General features: G+C 42.0%; 1 protein-coding gene across 1 annotated transcript in view; it reads right to left on the bottom strand.

Annotated features, from left to right (window-relative positions):
• The window catches only part of LOC144761432 (isoaspartyl peptidase/L-asparaginase-like), a 1220143-nt gene extending 1203231 nt beyond the window's left edge, over positions 1–16912 (bottom strand). The window contains exon 1 of the mRNA XM_078646809.1: positions 16858–16912. The gene's annotated coding sequence lies outside the window, so the exon portion shown is untranslated. The remainder of the gene's footprint in view (positions 1–16857) is intronic.
• Positions 16913–17206: the final 294 nt, after the last annotated feature.

Raw genomic sequence — 17206 nt, 5'->3', positions numbered from 1 at the left:
TCCTGCCACTAAAGCGGAAATAATTTTAACGCTGTTTCTTGATAATATGCCCCTTAGTACTTTATGGGTGTCTGTAGGAGTCCGGCTCAGTGTATACTATACCAAGAAGAGGCTAGAGTAGATAATATAATACCTTACTCTCAATTTTGTGGTAGTTGGGTTGAGTAGTTAGGGTTATCAGAAGGTACAGTGAATGCATTTGGCTTGAATACTCATTCAAGGCAAAACCATACCTGCAAAGACTGACTCCAGGCCAATGTTTGTAGAAAAATATTACTTTTGTTATTCTTGTTTCTAGGAATCAACTTGAACTCTGTTACTAGTAAGTTCTTTTATGCAATACATTCAAATTACTGGGAACAGATTTATAAGTCATCAATCAATAATTTGCATGTGCAAGAAATTCTTTATAGACTCAGAAATACTTTTGTGCTTGACAATTAAAACAGTTACACCTGGTACCTGAAACAGGTAGACAGTCTAATGCAACAGATAGAATGAAATCCAATCCTAAGGAAGCCAAAACAGTGTTATGCATCAGCAGGTAAGAACACAACTTACTTTTTCAGTCTACAGGGGTTTAAGCAGGCACTGGGCACGGGTCAGTGTATGGTACTGCACCACCAGCAGCACTGGGGAGGCCAGCTGCGGGGTTACCGAACCTAAGGCTAGTCAATGGAGTCTGGTGGCATCTGAAGAGATGGAAGGTTAAGTATCTATGCCGCGGCGGTTGATACCTGCAATGATTGTCGCTTTTGCAGTCAGCAGAGAGCAATGGAGGTGAATGAGATTCAGTAGACTGCCAACCCTGGTGCCATTGCCTCACTGTCAGTGCGTCACTGTCGATCAATGGGAGGCACTGCCAGCCCAGCAGTTGTGGTCATGGCGATGCACATGTGCAGAGGATAGAGGCATTCCACTGAGGTTGGTTAATCTGAGAGAGACTGCGTTCCAGTAGGTGCGTCAGAGGGAGGCTGACAGGGCCACTTGCAGGAGGGTACGGTGTACCGAGAACCAGGCTGTGACAGGCTTGGATTGTTGAGTCAAGAGGATCTCTCTGGGTTGTTGTGGCCATCCAGCTGCAGGGCTTTCTTCTGGCAGAGTTGCGTCATCACAAAAGTTGGTCCTCTTCCGCTGTGGTCTTGGGGTTCTTCTGCAGTCCCAATTTGTGTTGTCACAAGTGTCTGCCCTCAGGGCACTGGAGCCTCTAGTCCAAAGGGAGGTTCTTGAAGATTGGTTGAAGGCTGGAAGGTCTTCGAGGTTTCGTGGAGGCCTTGCAGTATTCCAGTCCAATTGTCAAACTGGCTACAGGTGGCGGGGTTCTTGCCGAGTTTTTTCTGAACTGATTCTGTTTCTGGTCTGGTGGTGGTCTTCTTCCCTCGTCTTCTTTGGTCTGTCGAATCTGAGGAACACGGGTCAGGGGAGCCCTTAAATACTAAATTTAAGGGTGTTACTGATTGGCAGGGCAGGAAACAATGGCTACTGTCCCCTAGAGTGAACACACCCTTTGGGCCCCCCCTCCCTTTGGGGAGGAGGGCACATCCCTGTTCCTATTGGGCTTAATTCTCCAATTCAAGATGGAGAATTTCTAAGAGAAGGGTTCACATCAGCTCCTGGCAAACCTAGGGGTGGGCTAGGCTAAGGTGGACATTCCTACTCTGCTTACTAATTTTCCCACCTGTCCTACCACTAAAAGTGAGGTCTGGACAGGCCTGTTGGAGTTGCTCAAATAGCACATCACGAGGTGAGAGCCTTTAAGGCTCACCACCAAATGTTGCTGTTTCTATCAGGGGGAGGTGTGAAGCACCGCCACCTAGATTAGGCTTTGTTTTTGTCCTCCTAGAACACAAAGGCTGTCACCCCATGAGGTCAGAAATCTTCATTTTTGGCTGGCTGGTGGGGACCAGTCAGCCAATGCACTAGTGGTCGGTCATTTTTCAGGGGGCATCTCTAAGATGCCCTCTGAGGGCATTTTATAATAAATCCATCCCAGGTATCAGTGTGAGTTTATTATCCTAAGACGTTTGACACAAAACTTCTCAGTCTTCAGTAAATCCATTATGGAGCTGTAGCATTCATGTTGGCAACCTCCCAGCCCATGTACTTAAATGGCTTCACTGCAATTACTTTTTTTTTTTAATTATATTTTTATTTTAAAATATATAAGCAAGCATACAAAAAACATGCAAACAGAAGAAAGCAAAAGACAGCTTACAACAGATTAGCACACTTTTCATTGTCAAAACACCAGTAAGTTCATGTAGATAATAAATTACACAAAACAGAGATAACCAGCATCTAACATATAGCATGTGACCGGGAGCGAATTCATAAAAAGAGAAAAAACACCTAATATTAAAATTATACAATTCATCATAATACCAAAATTCACTTCTCCTAACTTAATCTATTAACCCAGTCTTGTAATGGACTCCAAACCAGAAGTCCTTTATTTCTACCTTTCCTACCTTTTTGTTCATAGTGTGCTCTTTCCAAATTAAATATATGTAAAAGCAGGGCTTTCCATTGCAAAAAAGCTGGAGGGTAAGGATCTAGCCACACTGAAGCAAAACATAGTTTAAGCACAGACATAGCTATAAATAGAAACTCACTGCTAGAGTCATCTTGTGCCTTTAATCCTAGTAACATAAGCTTTGGAGAAAGTTGTACTTCCTTTTTAAAACATGTTGCAGAAAGCCTGTGATTTCTCTTCTTAATAAATCTAAACTAGGACATGTAAAGAAAATGTGAGTCATATCCGCCCCATATCCATTACACCTAAAACAATGAGTCCCCTCCATGCCACCCCACTTAACAATATTTGCCGGTGTAATATGCAAATCAAAAAGAGCCTTACAATTTTATGCCCACTAGTTTGCGGTACATAATACCTTTTTTCGCCATTTCTATTTCAAAAGGCATGAATCAACCACCACATCTAGCCTGATCTGCCATTTCATTGTGTGCTTTTCAAGAACATCTGTTAGACCCTCCAACAATATACTGTACAGAGATCAAATTGACAAATCAGATTTACCAGTTAAGACTACCATCGATGGAATCACAGAAAACCCTGCTGCCCCGCCAGCTTTTTTAAGAAGAAAATCCCTTATTTGTAAAAATGTAAAAAATTCCCGGCGGTTAATATTAAATCTGGCCCTAACTGCGTCAAAAGAGGCAATATATTCCCCAGTCAAAAGATCGCCTATCCTAAAGACCCCTGCTTTCTCCCACCTTTGTGGGTACTCATCTGCCAATGTCTCCGGTATCTGATTATTATCCATCAATGGTGTATATCTACTGAATCAGCCAAGCCCTATTTTTTCCTGACCCCCACCCAGTTTCGATATGCTTCTATTAGAGTCTTAAAGAGAGCCTTTTCGACGTAATTAGGTTCATATATTCTTAACAAACAGCCATTGGCCCATGAACCAATCAAATTATCAAATATAGAGGGCACATGATTAGAATCAATATCTTCCTTTCTCATAAAACCAAATAAAGGCCAATAGTGTTGTAAAGAAGCTGCTAAATAATATAATTTAAAATTAGGTAGACCAAGACCACCCCTTTCCCTAGGAGGAGATAAGAATGTATTCGATCAACGTGTCCGCTTGTAGGACCATATAAATCTGGCAACCTCCTTTTCAATCTGCCTAAACCATGTATTATGTATTTCGAGGAGAATTGTACGAAAGATGTTTACCAGTTTACATATCATTCTTAATTTTGCCAATTTTGCGGGTAAGATTTATATCCATAACATCTTCAACATTAGCTCTTACAAGTATGCCTAAATATATAGCCTTTTCCACGATCCTGCTATCTGCAGCTGAGGTATACCTATTAGCTAAGATCTGGGTTTTGGCTCTATTCAGCTGATAGCCTGAAATAGAGCCAAAGTGCTCAGCCAATATCTAAACTTCGGCCATCGCTCTATCCGGCTCAGAGACGATAATAGCCATATCATCGGCATAAGTCAATAATTTTGTGTCCCGGCCATATAGGCTATTTGGAAGAATATTCATAGAAGCCTCAAGATGTCGGAGAAAGGGGTCTATATATAATGTGAACATCAGGGGAGAGGATGGGCACCCCTGTCTAGTTCCCCTGCCTATCACAAACGCCTCTGACTCTCCTCCCATGATTTGTAAATGAGCTATGGGTTTAGCATTTAAAACCTGAATAGTTTTAATAAACCCTGAGCCGAGTCTATTAGCTTCCAGACACCTCCATAGATAACTCCACGACACGCAGTTGAAAGCCTTCTCAACATCTAAAAAGGCTGCAGCTAAAGGTCAAATAGCTAAATATTCCGCCGAATATGGTCATCCTTCCCCCTACCCTGAATAGAACCATGCTGCCAAACTAAGACAAGCTGCTGCATAATCTTATTAAGTCAAGATGCAAATATCTTCGAATATAGTTTTGTATCGCTAATTAGCAGTGTTATTGGTCTATAAGAGCCCATATTCATTAAATACTTCCCTTTCTATAAAAAAAATATATCATTAGCAGTCTCCCATGATCCCAGTGATATGGCCCCATTTCTAACCTCCTTAAATATTCCCAAAATCTCCTGCCCATCCTCATTGATAGAAATGTTATAACATTGTAGTGGTATACAGTCTGTACTAGTAGCCTTGCCAGATGGAAGAGCTTGCAGAGCCCCATAAAGCTCCTTCTGGGAGATTTCAGTACCCAAAAAAAGGCCTCCTCCTGTGATAGCCTCGCTTTAGGTGGAAATTCATGCTCATGGATTTTCTTGTTTTCTTCAGGTGGGCCTGCCGCTGTATATAATACCCAATAATATTCTTTAAAGGCTTCTCTTATCTCTGTGGCATCAGACACTATGTCTCCCTGCAGATTCCTAATTTGCTTTATGTGTCCTAGCGCTGTCTGTTGCCTAGTCCTGACTGATAAGAGTCGGCCTACTGTCTCACTATATTCATGACATTGTTGTTTTTAGCGAGGTACTTGCCGGCCATTTTCCCCATATAAAAATCATTCAAAGCAGCTTTAGTCACCATAATTAAATCCACAATTATAGAAGGATCCCCATCATTATTTACCACATAGATTAATTTGGTCTCCAGAAGAGCTAATTTCTGATAATAGCATTTAATTTGTTCAGTACTTCTTCTTTGCTTGTTCAGACTATATCTCAGTGTCTCCCCTCTCACTGATGCTTTGAAGGCATCCCAGACCATTCCTGGGGGTGCACTGTCTTTATTATAGCAAAAAAGCAAAAATAATCGCACATCCAGCCTTTCATATAGTTCATGTAATCCTGATCAGAAAGAAGTGCTCTCTGAAACATCCATTTATTCTGTGCCCTCCTTACTCCTAACAATGAAAAATCATACACTACAGGATTATGATCCGACATTACCCTAGGTAACATCTCTATCCGAGTGTCCTTCAAAAGAGATGGTGAAACCAAGTAGTAATCTAACTTTGCGATTTTCCGATGAGGAGCCGAATAATAGGTGTATCCAGGCTCGGGCCCCTCAGGCTGGGCCATGCAACGGTCAGACCTACATCTCTAAGTACATTTTTCATCGCTCTACATGCTTGAGGTTTCCAGTTCTTGCCTGCTGCCTCAGCTTTATCTAAAATACCTCTAGATCCATTAATATTTAAATCCCTGCATACTAGATAGGGGGCAGGCCAAGAAGGGAGCTCAATGGATACGTGGTACAGTACTGAAGAGTCATCTAACACTGGAGCATATACTGAGCACAGAGTGAATACACCAGCCCATCCCTTAATTTCCATGATTATCCATCTGCCATACTTATCCACAATGTTTCTCTCACATGTAATATTATTGCCTTTAAGCAAAAATGCCACTCCCTTAGTCCTGACATCCTTTGTAGTGTATGCAATTAGCTTAAACCCAAAAGTGTCCAGCAATTTATAATCTTTACAGGCTATATGAGTCTCTTGTTGACACACCAGATCCACTTGGAAGATTTTAAGATCTTCTTGAATCCTTCTTCTTTTAGTCCCATCATTAAGGCCATAAATATTTATAGTTGCAATACAAATATTAGCCATTATTCATTAATCATTTCTCTTCGTAGAAATCCAACCATTATATTTATATTATACATAAGACTCACAACATAGCTACATAGGGTGCCTATCAGATTTCTATGAAAACATTGGGTTCTTACTTTTGCAATTTTAGCACCTTTTACAATTTTCAAAAACAAAGAAAGAAAACACATAATATTCTTTAGCTGTAGTTTGCTTTTAGCTTTAGCACCAAAAAAACCAAACCTCTCCCCACCCCCAACACCCATCATGCCCACCCCCCACCTCCACCCTGTGAAAGCAGCCAGACCTCCCAGGTCTGTATGATAGAGAAAGCACACAGCACCGCAGTGCCTCCACCCCCACACAAAATGAAGAAAAACAGAAAAATAGGAGCTCCCAACTCTATCTTTCAACAAATCCATTTCTACCCTGCCAACTCAGACAAGGAGAAAAATAAAGAAAAAAGAGCCATGCGATAGAGAGGCCATGATAGGATTAGTCTAGAAAAAATCCATGATACGCAACCAGCCCTATTCACGCAATTGTTATTCTTTTCTCTTCTCCCCATGGGCTTGGTCGAGATATTCTCTAGCCTGAATCTCTTAAGTAAAAAGTCTGACAGCCCCTTTAACAATCATTTTTAGCCTCGCTGGAACCAGTAAAAATGCTTCAAACCCAGCATCTTGGAACGGTTTGATTTACTGCCGCAAACGCCATCTACGCTCCACGGTTATATGGCAAAAATCAGGGCATACAAAAAAAGAAACATCCTTGAAATGCCTTCTAGCCTCCGGGCGAGCTTTCTCAAAGATGGCCTGCCTAAGGGAAAAATTGTCAAATAAAAACAGAATTACCCTCGGCTGATTTGTATCTCTGTTATGCGCCTTATGACGGACAAAGGGAAATCTATGGACCCTCTGAATCTCTCGCTCCCAGTCCCACCCAAGAAGCTCAGGGAAAGACTCCTTAAAAAGACCTAGCATAAAGCCCTGAATATCATCCCCTTCTATGCCTTCCTTAATCCCAAGGACTCGGAGATTGTTTCTTCGCTGATGATTTTCTAAGTCCTCCAATTTCCACATCATGTCAGATAGTTGGGCTTCAAGGGTCTTTGTTTGCTCCCTCACAGCATTCAAATCCTTCTCCACCACAACAGTTCATACTTCCATTGCATTCAAACGTTCACAAATTTCTCGCAGATACGGCCTACTTTCCAAATAGCCCCTTTCAATTTCTTTGTGCCCTCTTCTCTACACGATGTTCTTTAATAGTCTCAAGAATAAGACTCGTCAATGATTTTTCATTTGTTACAGAATCCCGAGATGTTTGGACAAGGAGGTACCAATAGGGACTGAGGCTGGATCCAGAGGGCCAATAATTCCGGTGCACTTCAGGCCAGAAGCACCACTGTTTTACTTCTTTCGTGTCTCTTTAAGCCCCATAGAACCTTTTGAGGTCCTCTGAGATTTTATGTGTTGCTTGCGAGCCATTTTGGGGGCTTCCAATGTGCTAGACCCTGAAGTAGTATCGATATGATCAGAATGGCTATATGCAAGATCGGAATACGAAGTCCCTGAATTAGAGTCTTCTGTCAGGGAATATAATTTATCCGGCCCATCCGAAATAGCCTCCAAAATGTCATTGGTAGATGTTAGCTTATCTACATTCCTATCACAGCATCGGCCTGGACCCTCAGGTGGAAAGTCAGTTAGTTCTTTATCTTGGAACTGGGTTTCCAGTGTCGCCGCCTGTTGTGGTAGTTGCATTGAGACACAGGTTTTATGCCCTACAGCACAGACCTCCACTGTCTGATTGCAGGAAGTATCCTTATTAGCATCCATAACCGCATGTGTTCCTAGTATGTCCTGTATAGCATGGGCCTCACTGTTAACCTGGGAAGCGTCCTCTAAACCAGCATTAGGGATAATATCCTCATCCCTGTTCCTTTCCTTAGATTGTAGATTGACCGCCTCAATATCCATGTTCACAGGTCCATCTCTGGTTTTGAAAAATGCCTTTATAGCCGGCTGAGGTAGTATAGGCGTAGTATTTAGATTATTTTCTTCATAAGCTGCCCCAGTTTCTTCCAAAGCTTTTGAGACGCTACTCTTTTTGCCTGCTACTTGTTTTTTTTCCTGAAGGATCCTCCGCTTCACTGCCCCTGTGTCCTGCTGTTTTTTCAGGTTGCGGGTCTCTTTGGGTTTACCTGAGCCAACCTCCATGTTTGCCGGAGATAGTTCTTGTCTAAATTGAGCAGCATTAGACCCTGCTATCTCTTTCTGCTCCCTCTGCTGTCTCGTAGATTTAGGTGGCATATTCCTGACGTAGGGAACAGCGCAGAGATTCAATCAGTTCTCTGGGCAAAAAAGCCCTTGTGGCCATCTTGTGCTGTGTTGCTATTGCCTCCTGAGAGCCGCCTCGTCTCCCTACCGCCGCTGCGCAGATCCGCTGTTCCCAAGCCTGGAATCGGAGCACATCAGTGACAGCAGCCTCCGGAGTGCCAACAGTCAGGAGGGGCACCAGCACAGCGCCCAAGTCGACCCCTTTCGAAGTCATCCGGTTTTGACCGTGTTCAGGCAGGTAAGTCGAGCATATGAGATCGTCCAAACCTGCTCAACAATGGTCCGAGTTGGAATCAGGAAAAGAGGCTCCCCTGCGGAGCTCTATGTCGCCGCCATCTTGCTTTACCGATGGACCCCTGCTATTCTCACACTAGGGCCCCACACAGCTCTCCTTTACTGCAATTACAATGTCTAGGAATGACACAGACACTGTAGAGTCATATTGCTCATGTAGCTATGCTCTCACCTGTGGTATTGTGCACCCTGCCTTGGGGCTGTGAGGCCTGCTAGAGGTGTGACTTATCCATGCAGTGTTGGAGGGCATGGCATGCAGGTCTGCACCAAAACAAGCGACCTGCAATGGCAGTGAGTGGGTGTTAAGGTGGCAAGTCTCTGAGGGTGACATAATACATGTTACAGCCATCAGATGCCTTCTCTGGTCATAAGGCACTTTGGTACCAGGGATATATCTTCCAGAGGTATGCCAATTGTGGAGCGAAAGAGACATTTTTTGGAAAGAACACAGGCCCTGGGAACGTTATTGGCAGGGACACAAGGCACACTCATTAAAGTTAGCATCAGTTATCTGGCATACATTTACGGGGCTACAATGCAAAAAGGGGCACTTTCCTACAGTGTCACTATCTGAGTCCCCCTCTTTCCTCCTGCACTTTAACAGGTGGTTTGGAGGTTTGGCAGATGAAGACTACTGCCTTCGTCCACCAAGAGCTAAATACAGGCCTAAATAACATGAGGATATCCAGTACATACAGGCTATATACAAACAAGTATGTGACTTTCATAAAGGTGGGTGGTTTAGTACCAAAAAAATAATGTTGACCCATAGTAGACTACTGTTTGGTTGCTGAGTACTATAAGTGCTTATGTATTTTAAAAGGAGATTTTATGGTCTTACATTGGAACGAATAAAGATCTTTGATGAAGTGATCCGGTACATCTTAATCTTAATGTTCATATGTTTTCCTTTTTATCTGTCATATGAAGATTAGTAGTAAAGACTATGAGAATATGCAGAACTTGCAGACAGTAAACAACTTATGTCTCATTCACAAACATGGATACTTGAATGTGTTTTGAAAACTTGTAGAGTTGTGGTCCGAAACTCTCTTTATGTATCCCCTAACAATGTATGGTGCTACATAGGGCTGGTGGAAGTCAGGGTTAACTATCCTCTGTTAAGTTTCCTATATTTCTATCCCCTCTTTCTTTGTGAAGCCATGGACCTAACTGTCTGGAAACATCCAGAATGAAGGACCTTTTCTTACAAGTGCACTTAAACATTCCTTTCGATTGGGTCAGGGTGTGACTTGTCCAATCGAAATATGCAAAGAACAAAGAAGAGAGTGAGGAAGAAAAAAGGGGGGTGCATCCTCTTCTACTAATTAGTAAATAATGTAACAATGTGGGCGGTATATCCTTGGATTTTTCTGACTCCGTATAATGCACTAGAGCACAAGAATCCAATGTATTGATTAGAAGAGTTGTGAGTGAGAAATGTGCTCAAAAAGTGGTGCAGTTTAAAAATGTCTCTAGGATGCCCAACTGGGTAATGATTTATTCATAGGGTCTAAGGACACATTCAAAACAAGGTGAGATATCATGAAGATAAAATTCGATCTTCTATATCTCTTAAGTGCTGGTCAACATGTTTCAGCCTCTCCATGAATTAATGAGGCTTTCTTCAGGACCAAGGAACCGTGAATGTGATGTGGATAGCCACGTGGGTGTGTAAGTGATATTCAGCACACGCGCTAAGGTGTGCTGTGCATGTGGTGGATTAGCCATTCTTCGGGACCCACCAACTTGTGAAAGGTAAAAGATCAAACGGATCTAAGAAGCGGGGGTCTCCTGTAGTCAAATATTTGTCAAGAATGACCTCCTGTCTACAAATCTACTGCGGTCTTCATGGATCCCGCCAATCGAAATATGACCATAATCTGGAGGCACATTCACTACAGAAAGACCTAGACTTCCTTCACATCCCTCATAGGCATTGAGTAAGAGTATAGGTGACATTGATCGTGCATGATAAATGACGATACCAAGGGGTACATTAGTTATTGAGTGACACACCCATTATGAGTTGTTGAAGAATAACATGAGGAGTTTGGTATTAATCATCCAACTCATAATCAGGCCCATGTTCTGTGCTTTATGCTGAGAGGAGGGCCAGTCTGCCTGCATTTGTAAAACAAATGCGTCAGTTTCACATACTAATGTTTGCTACTGAGCTTTGTCCAACTAAATTAAAAATGCACCTATCTAGGACTTGTCCCTGTCAAAGAATGGGGGTCAATTTCAAATGTGACTTTATTGTTGGTTTGCTATACATTTTCCCCAGTGTCAGATAGAAGGTGGCCCCTCCGGCATATCCAGCATTCACTTTTTATATCTAGCACCTCTGCACACCATTGTAGAAGACAGCAAGAACCAGAGACAAATACTTAGGCCGTCTCCTTTCTAAGGGTGAGAAGCAAACAGCTAGAACTTATTGCTACTGCTGAAGGACCCAGTTGGTATATTGCCCAGTGCAGAGAGAATCTGCCCCGTTCAATCAGAGAATGACGGTCTTCTTCTGAAGAAGTCAAAGATGCTGAGCCTGCCGAGATCCAGCACTGCAGATCTCTCCTCAGCCTGACCTAAGCTATCCCTTGTGTGTGGTCATTCTGTGGCCTGAATGAAAACTCCCCTGTGCCTGAGGAAAGTGAGAGAGGAACATGTGCCTATACTTCGCATTTTGGCATTTTTACGTGCACCTTGTGATCATAATTAACCCATGCGCCTGCAGATATAGTATCCAATATTCAGAGGTGAGTACTGCTAAGAAGTAAACATACTCAAAAGTGTAAACGTACTCAAAAGTGTAAGTTACCTTAGTGAACCAGGCCCTACATATTTTAAGACGCTGCTCGTGCCTACATTTGTCTGGTTATCATGAGCTGCTGCGTTTATGTCAACAATCCCTGTAGAATTTCATACAGAGGTGTTTCTTCTCTGAAAAGGATGTTATTTTGGTTTTTAGAAGAGACTGAAGTACACCATGGCTCGTTTGTGACATGATGCCATAGGGTTTATGTCTTATGCAGGCATTTATTGAGCTGGAATTTGCAATAGAGTGCAAAGAATATGATTATCAGTAAGCGACATGACAATGCTGCACCAGATAATTATTACGTTTTAGCAGTGGGAAAAGGGCTCCACTTGCACTGTAAGGCATCTGGTGTAAAATGTTTTTACTGATAACTTTGGGTGATAAGATTGTGTGGCATTATGGAGAATATGTACAATGAACTGGTGGAGCATGGGTTAGCTCACAAATTGCTCACGCCACCCTACCTCTGTTCAAAAACACAGGAATGCGCCTGTAAAATGATACTGCGCACCCATGCATTTCCGCTAGTGCTGCTGCTAAATTAAGCTGCCTAGTGCCAACGTAGGAACCATTGCACCATTGTGCGGGGGTGCATGCATTGAGTGACTGATTGTTTATGACAATCTAGAATGGAGATTTGTAACTCCTATGTGTGTTGTATTGTGCAGCACACATAGAAGTTTCAAATCATAATTATTTAATGATTGTTTATATGCAGGAAGTAACACCTTCTTACACATAAAGAATCATTCATGACGAGTTACCTTTTCTATGTGTACTGCACAATGCAACACATATAGAACCAGCAAAAATGAGGAGTAATTAATTATTTCTCCTTGTTTCACCATGTTAAGACCAGGTTTTTTATGTCTTAATTTTGGTGCTGCCCCATATTTACGCTACCCTTGTAAATAGGGGGCAGCATCAAAATCAATGGGTGATCGTAACGCCCACTGCAACACCCATTGCACACCGTTTCACACTGAGTGTAGCGTGAAAGGGGGGCTTATTTATGCTGCCTTGTAATTAAAGCAATGGACTTAACTCCACCAGAATGTCTTAAAAAGAGATGTTCCAGTGACGTTACGTCCTTGTACATATGCCCCTATGTCTTTCTGTGCATGTACGAAGAATGTGCATGCTTATCTAGATCACTGATCTTTGCAAAAACAATTTTAAGCTTGACTCTTTTTCAACTAGTCATCTTTGTTGACAGCATTTATAATCTCCTTCAAACAGATACATGATTTCATTTGCATGCAGATGGTATCATAGTGCACATAACTCAGTGAAGAAATGTTTTCTAGTTCAGTATTCATATCCATTAAAGAAAACCCTCATGTTGTTTTCAAATGAATTTTCTGCTTACTTTTCTTCCCATATGTTTGTTGAATTGTTTTTTATCATGAACATAATAATAAAAGACAAAACAGGCATCCCTTTCTCATTCCAAAAACCAGACCAAGCTGTCACGTTGTTGTTTTCTTTTTAATGTATTTGGCTGCGTAGGTTCATTTCATTTTTTTAAGTTAGTAGAGCTGTGGCCCTGTGCTACATCAGTAGGAAACTTCTACTTTTTAACAGCTAGAAGGCATGGATTTGGAAATGCATATTAGAAATGAGTCTCAAGCGTGACCTTATAATGAGGTTTAGAAAACAGGTGTTTACCTTGTCTGGAAATTCTTATGCTTCTTAAGGATATCATTTGTTTAATTGAAGTAGAGGAAATTATAAAAATGATTTTTTTATGGAAGGATAAAGCATTCTCTTCACTAAGACTTGTTTTATTTCATTGTTTTTAAACATTCAATTAGAATGTCTTCCTAATACACCTGTGATTGACTTAGATTAGATTAAGGCTCTTATACTCGAAGGGGCAGATTTATGTTAACTGGCGCATCACCAGGGATGCGCCAGTTAATGTGCGCCACAGTGCGCCACAGCTCCGCCACCCATGGTGCACCGCATTTACAATGCGGTGCACCATGGTGCAAGGCAGGGAAGATGCGTGACGCATCTTCCGGCGGACGGGCAGCGCAATGCTGGAGTCATGTCGCAAGTGCGACATGACTCCTGCAATGCACAGGGGCCACCCCTACATTGCATGGTGTATCACACTTACGCCTGCTTCAAGCAGGCTTAAGGAATTGACGTAGAAAGTGACTGAGTGAAATATTATAGATTTCACTCAGCCACTTTTAGGAGGCGTTCCTGCGCAGGAACGCCCCCCCTACGCAGGAACGCCTCCTTATGGCGCAGGGCTTTACAACATGACGCATCTCCTAGATGCGTCACGTTGTAAATAGGGCGCATTGTTTGCGCCGCCGTTGCGTCACATAAAGTGACGCAATTGCAGCGCTAAGAGGCGCAAGGGCCTCATAAATCTGCCCCTAAGTAGTATTGTAGCTCTGTATACTGGGCTTGATTCACAAATATTTTTCCATGCTTACAAATGGGCATACACCAGCACAAGAGTGCAATTCACACCTCCATAAAATAGGATTCACAGTGTAAAAAAGAGAAAGATGCACTTGTGGCGGTCTCCCAGTCTGTGTAACTTGAATAGGTACAATTTATGTGGCTGCGAAAAAGTAGGTGTAAAATATACTGGACTAAGAAAGCTAATTTGCATACGCAAACTGGGTTTGTTCTCGAAGCATCCAAAGACACGCAATGTAAATGAGGTAAATAGCTTAAAGATGGAAATTCTACAATAATTCACACAGGTATATAGAATGTGAAGTTTTGACTAATCTGTGCAACAGGAACAGACTCATTTGCTTGTCACTCTGAAGAAATCCCTCGTCGTTTATACTAAGGGATTGGGTTGTACTTGTGTGATGCAATTTGTCGCAAGGCAACACAAGTACTTTAGTGGGATTTACTAAGCCACCTTTTGTGGCTCTGTATGGTTCAGTAAATCCAAAGTAATTCAAGTCACTGCATATTGTTGCTTTGCGTCGCATTGCGGCAGAGAGGCATTCCATGGGTTGAGAATGGTTGTTTCCACACATCCACCCATGGATTTTGGCAGATTCCCAATTTTACAAAGAGTTTTACACATGGGCATGCGTCAAAATGGTACATTTCCAACACCCAGGCGTAACAAGCAGAAATAGCTTTATTTCTACTTATATTCTTCCTTTTTGCATGTGTGATACATTCCACATCACACATTGTAAAAGGAAAATGCCTTTAAGGATTGATTTGTGCAGGAAGGTGTTTCTTCCTTCACAAAACAATTCTGCCTGTAAAGCAGGCCCCCTCACACCAAAAAATCTAATAACGGGAACCAGAAGTATGAGTTCTTTGTGGTTTAGGCTAAAAAGTACCAAGAAAAAAATAAAGCACCATTTAAAAGTTATTGTTCATGATTGACCATGACTTAGGCATGATTTCAGCAAGATTTTGATGGAGTAGATGTTGGTACCCCAAGGGGTTTGTCCATATATACCCACACTAATCCACCAGGCACATATGCTCTGCCTCGCTCTCATTCTCACTCTCATCAACTTTCTGCAAAAGCAAAACTGGAGGTTTCTCATTCTCCTACATAGCACCTAAGATATGGTACAACCTCACTCTACACATCAGAGCCTCCTCCTCACTTCTTGAGTTCTGCAAGAAGAAAGACCTGGCACTTCGTATAAACGCCATGATGATGGCATACTTACACAACTACCCACGCACCTTAATTCCCTCTCGGAAGATTAATTAGTTATACAAATCAATATTCCATAAGAGGTCAAAGATTTTAAGGCCTTATTTAAAGTTCAGCATGTAGGTTACGCTGTCTTAATGTTATGGAGATACCATCCGCCTAATTACCCTTGTCAAAGGTGTATTATGCACTTTTATTAAAGCAGACACATTTCTGACACTGTGTCTTTTCCACCAACATTAAATTAGGCACATATTCTCTGAAATGGAAGTCAAAATCCTACAGCAGGGCAAGGCTGCAGACAGCATCTTGCGAAGTCCTCTCAAAGTTGGATAGTCAGTCAACGAACTCCCGCTGAAGCGGTTTGTTTTGCTGGAAAAGATCACAGCCGGAAAATGTAACTTTTGCGCTTGCTGAAATACTCTAATTGGTCAAATACTTATTCTATCTTTTTGCCTGGTCAAGATTTCTGCCTCAGGATTTAGCCTTTTTAATTGAGCACAAACTCTTCCAGTGGGAAAAGCCTCGAACTGTATCACACAACGTCTACTTTAAATCAGATACCTTTGCTGAAATTTCAGATTTTCTGGCGCAGCTTCTCTTGGCCACTTCAAAGGCTCCCAGGATGTAGGGGACAGTACACACTCTAGCAGAGCCCACAAGCTGGGACCAGTCCAGGCCCAGTTGCTACTGGTCACCCAGTCACTTTAGGAAAAAGGCCTCTTGCAGCTTCTTGTGTCCCTGTAACTATACGGAGGGTAGCCTACTGATCCTTGGAGACTATGTTTCAGTCTTGGGAACACGTGGGAGGTGGTCCAGGACCTCAGCTCTCCACACAGGTCACAGACAGCAGGTCCATTCATCTTTGGTTGAGATATGTTTTGATGAACTGTTATCAGGGTCCAGAAGAAGAATATAAGGCAAAAGACCCATATTGTGTGTACCATCAAATGTAAGGGTATTAAAAACGATCTTGACTCACAGAGAACACAGAGTTTCTTAGCTGGACAGCTAGACTGCACAAAAGGTGTCTCAAGAGACCACCATAGAAGAAGACACTGACTCACTCTAATGATTCTACATTTCTTCCTCAGTATAATGTTAAGCGTCCGCTGCCCTTGAAGCAGTGCACTTCACTGCACATTTTCCATAGATAACACCTCATTTCCCTAGTCTCCTTGTTCTGTTGGTCAGATAGTTAGGGTAGTGGTATTGGTACTTATGGCATTGTTGTTTAGTGTTTCAGGATTCCTTCTTCCCCCATTTGTGTAGAGTTTTGTGGCTGATTTATTAAGGTAAGGAGTAGCATCTCCTCTACGCTCATGTTTTTGTGTAGGCTAGTGTTCTTGAGTCACTCTGAGTCAGTAAGTAATAAACACTACTTCAGGCCAAAGTCTGGAGTAGTGTCTCCTCCACCATCCTTCTTGCATAGAGCTGTGTTATGGAGTTGCGCTGACTCGGTTAACAATAAAGATAATTTCAGCTTGCATCTTGCTTTAGGGAGTTAGCATCAGAAAAATCGCTGCGCTTTACCCCTGAATGAGAGAATTCTTGTCATGAGTCTGGTGTCTCTGAACACCTAGTTTCCTGAAAGAAGACAAGAAAACAAAGAGAAACAACAAGACTTGCAGTTCAGAATGAATTTTAGAGAGCAGACATTCATACAAAAGACTGGAAGTCTCAAACAACTGGCAAAATACCTGAGAGTCAGTTTCAGTCTGCAGCCTTCCGTGGAAAACGAACTTTGGGCACAAAAGATTCCTTTAAAAAAGAAAGTGTCAAAAGTTAATTGTGCAAAACGTATATTTATATGAGAAGGTATAATATTATGTATTCATTCAATTATGAATGAACAATATGAACAGAAGAGTAAGAATTTACCACAGAAAAGCAAAAAGAAGAAGTAAAAGCATGTTTTAACACCAAACATTAGGGAGGAATCCTTATGACATTGTTGCACACCATTTCCAGAAGAGATGCAAAGGTCATTATCTAATGTGGTAGGTAGACTTGCTGGCTGTCAGATTATTAAGTATACAAATGTTTAAA

This window comes from Lissotriton helveticus, chromosome 6 (assembly GCF_964261635.1).
Source record: "Lissotriton helveticus chromosome 6, aLisHel1.1, whole genome shotgun sequence".
In the NCBI taxonomy this organism is placed as follows: Eukaryota; Metazoa; Chordata; class Amphibia; order Caudata; family Salamandridae; genus Lissotriton; species Lissotriton helveticus.
This window is presented reverse-complemented; position numbering and strand designations above follow the sequence as displayed.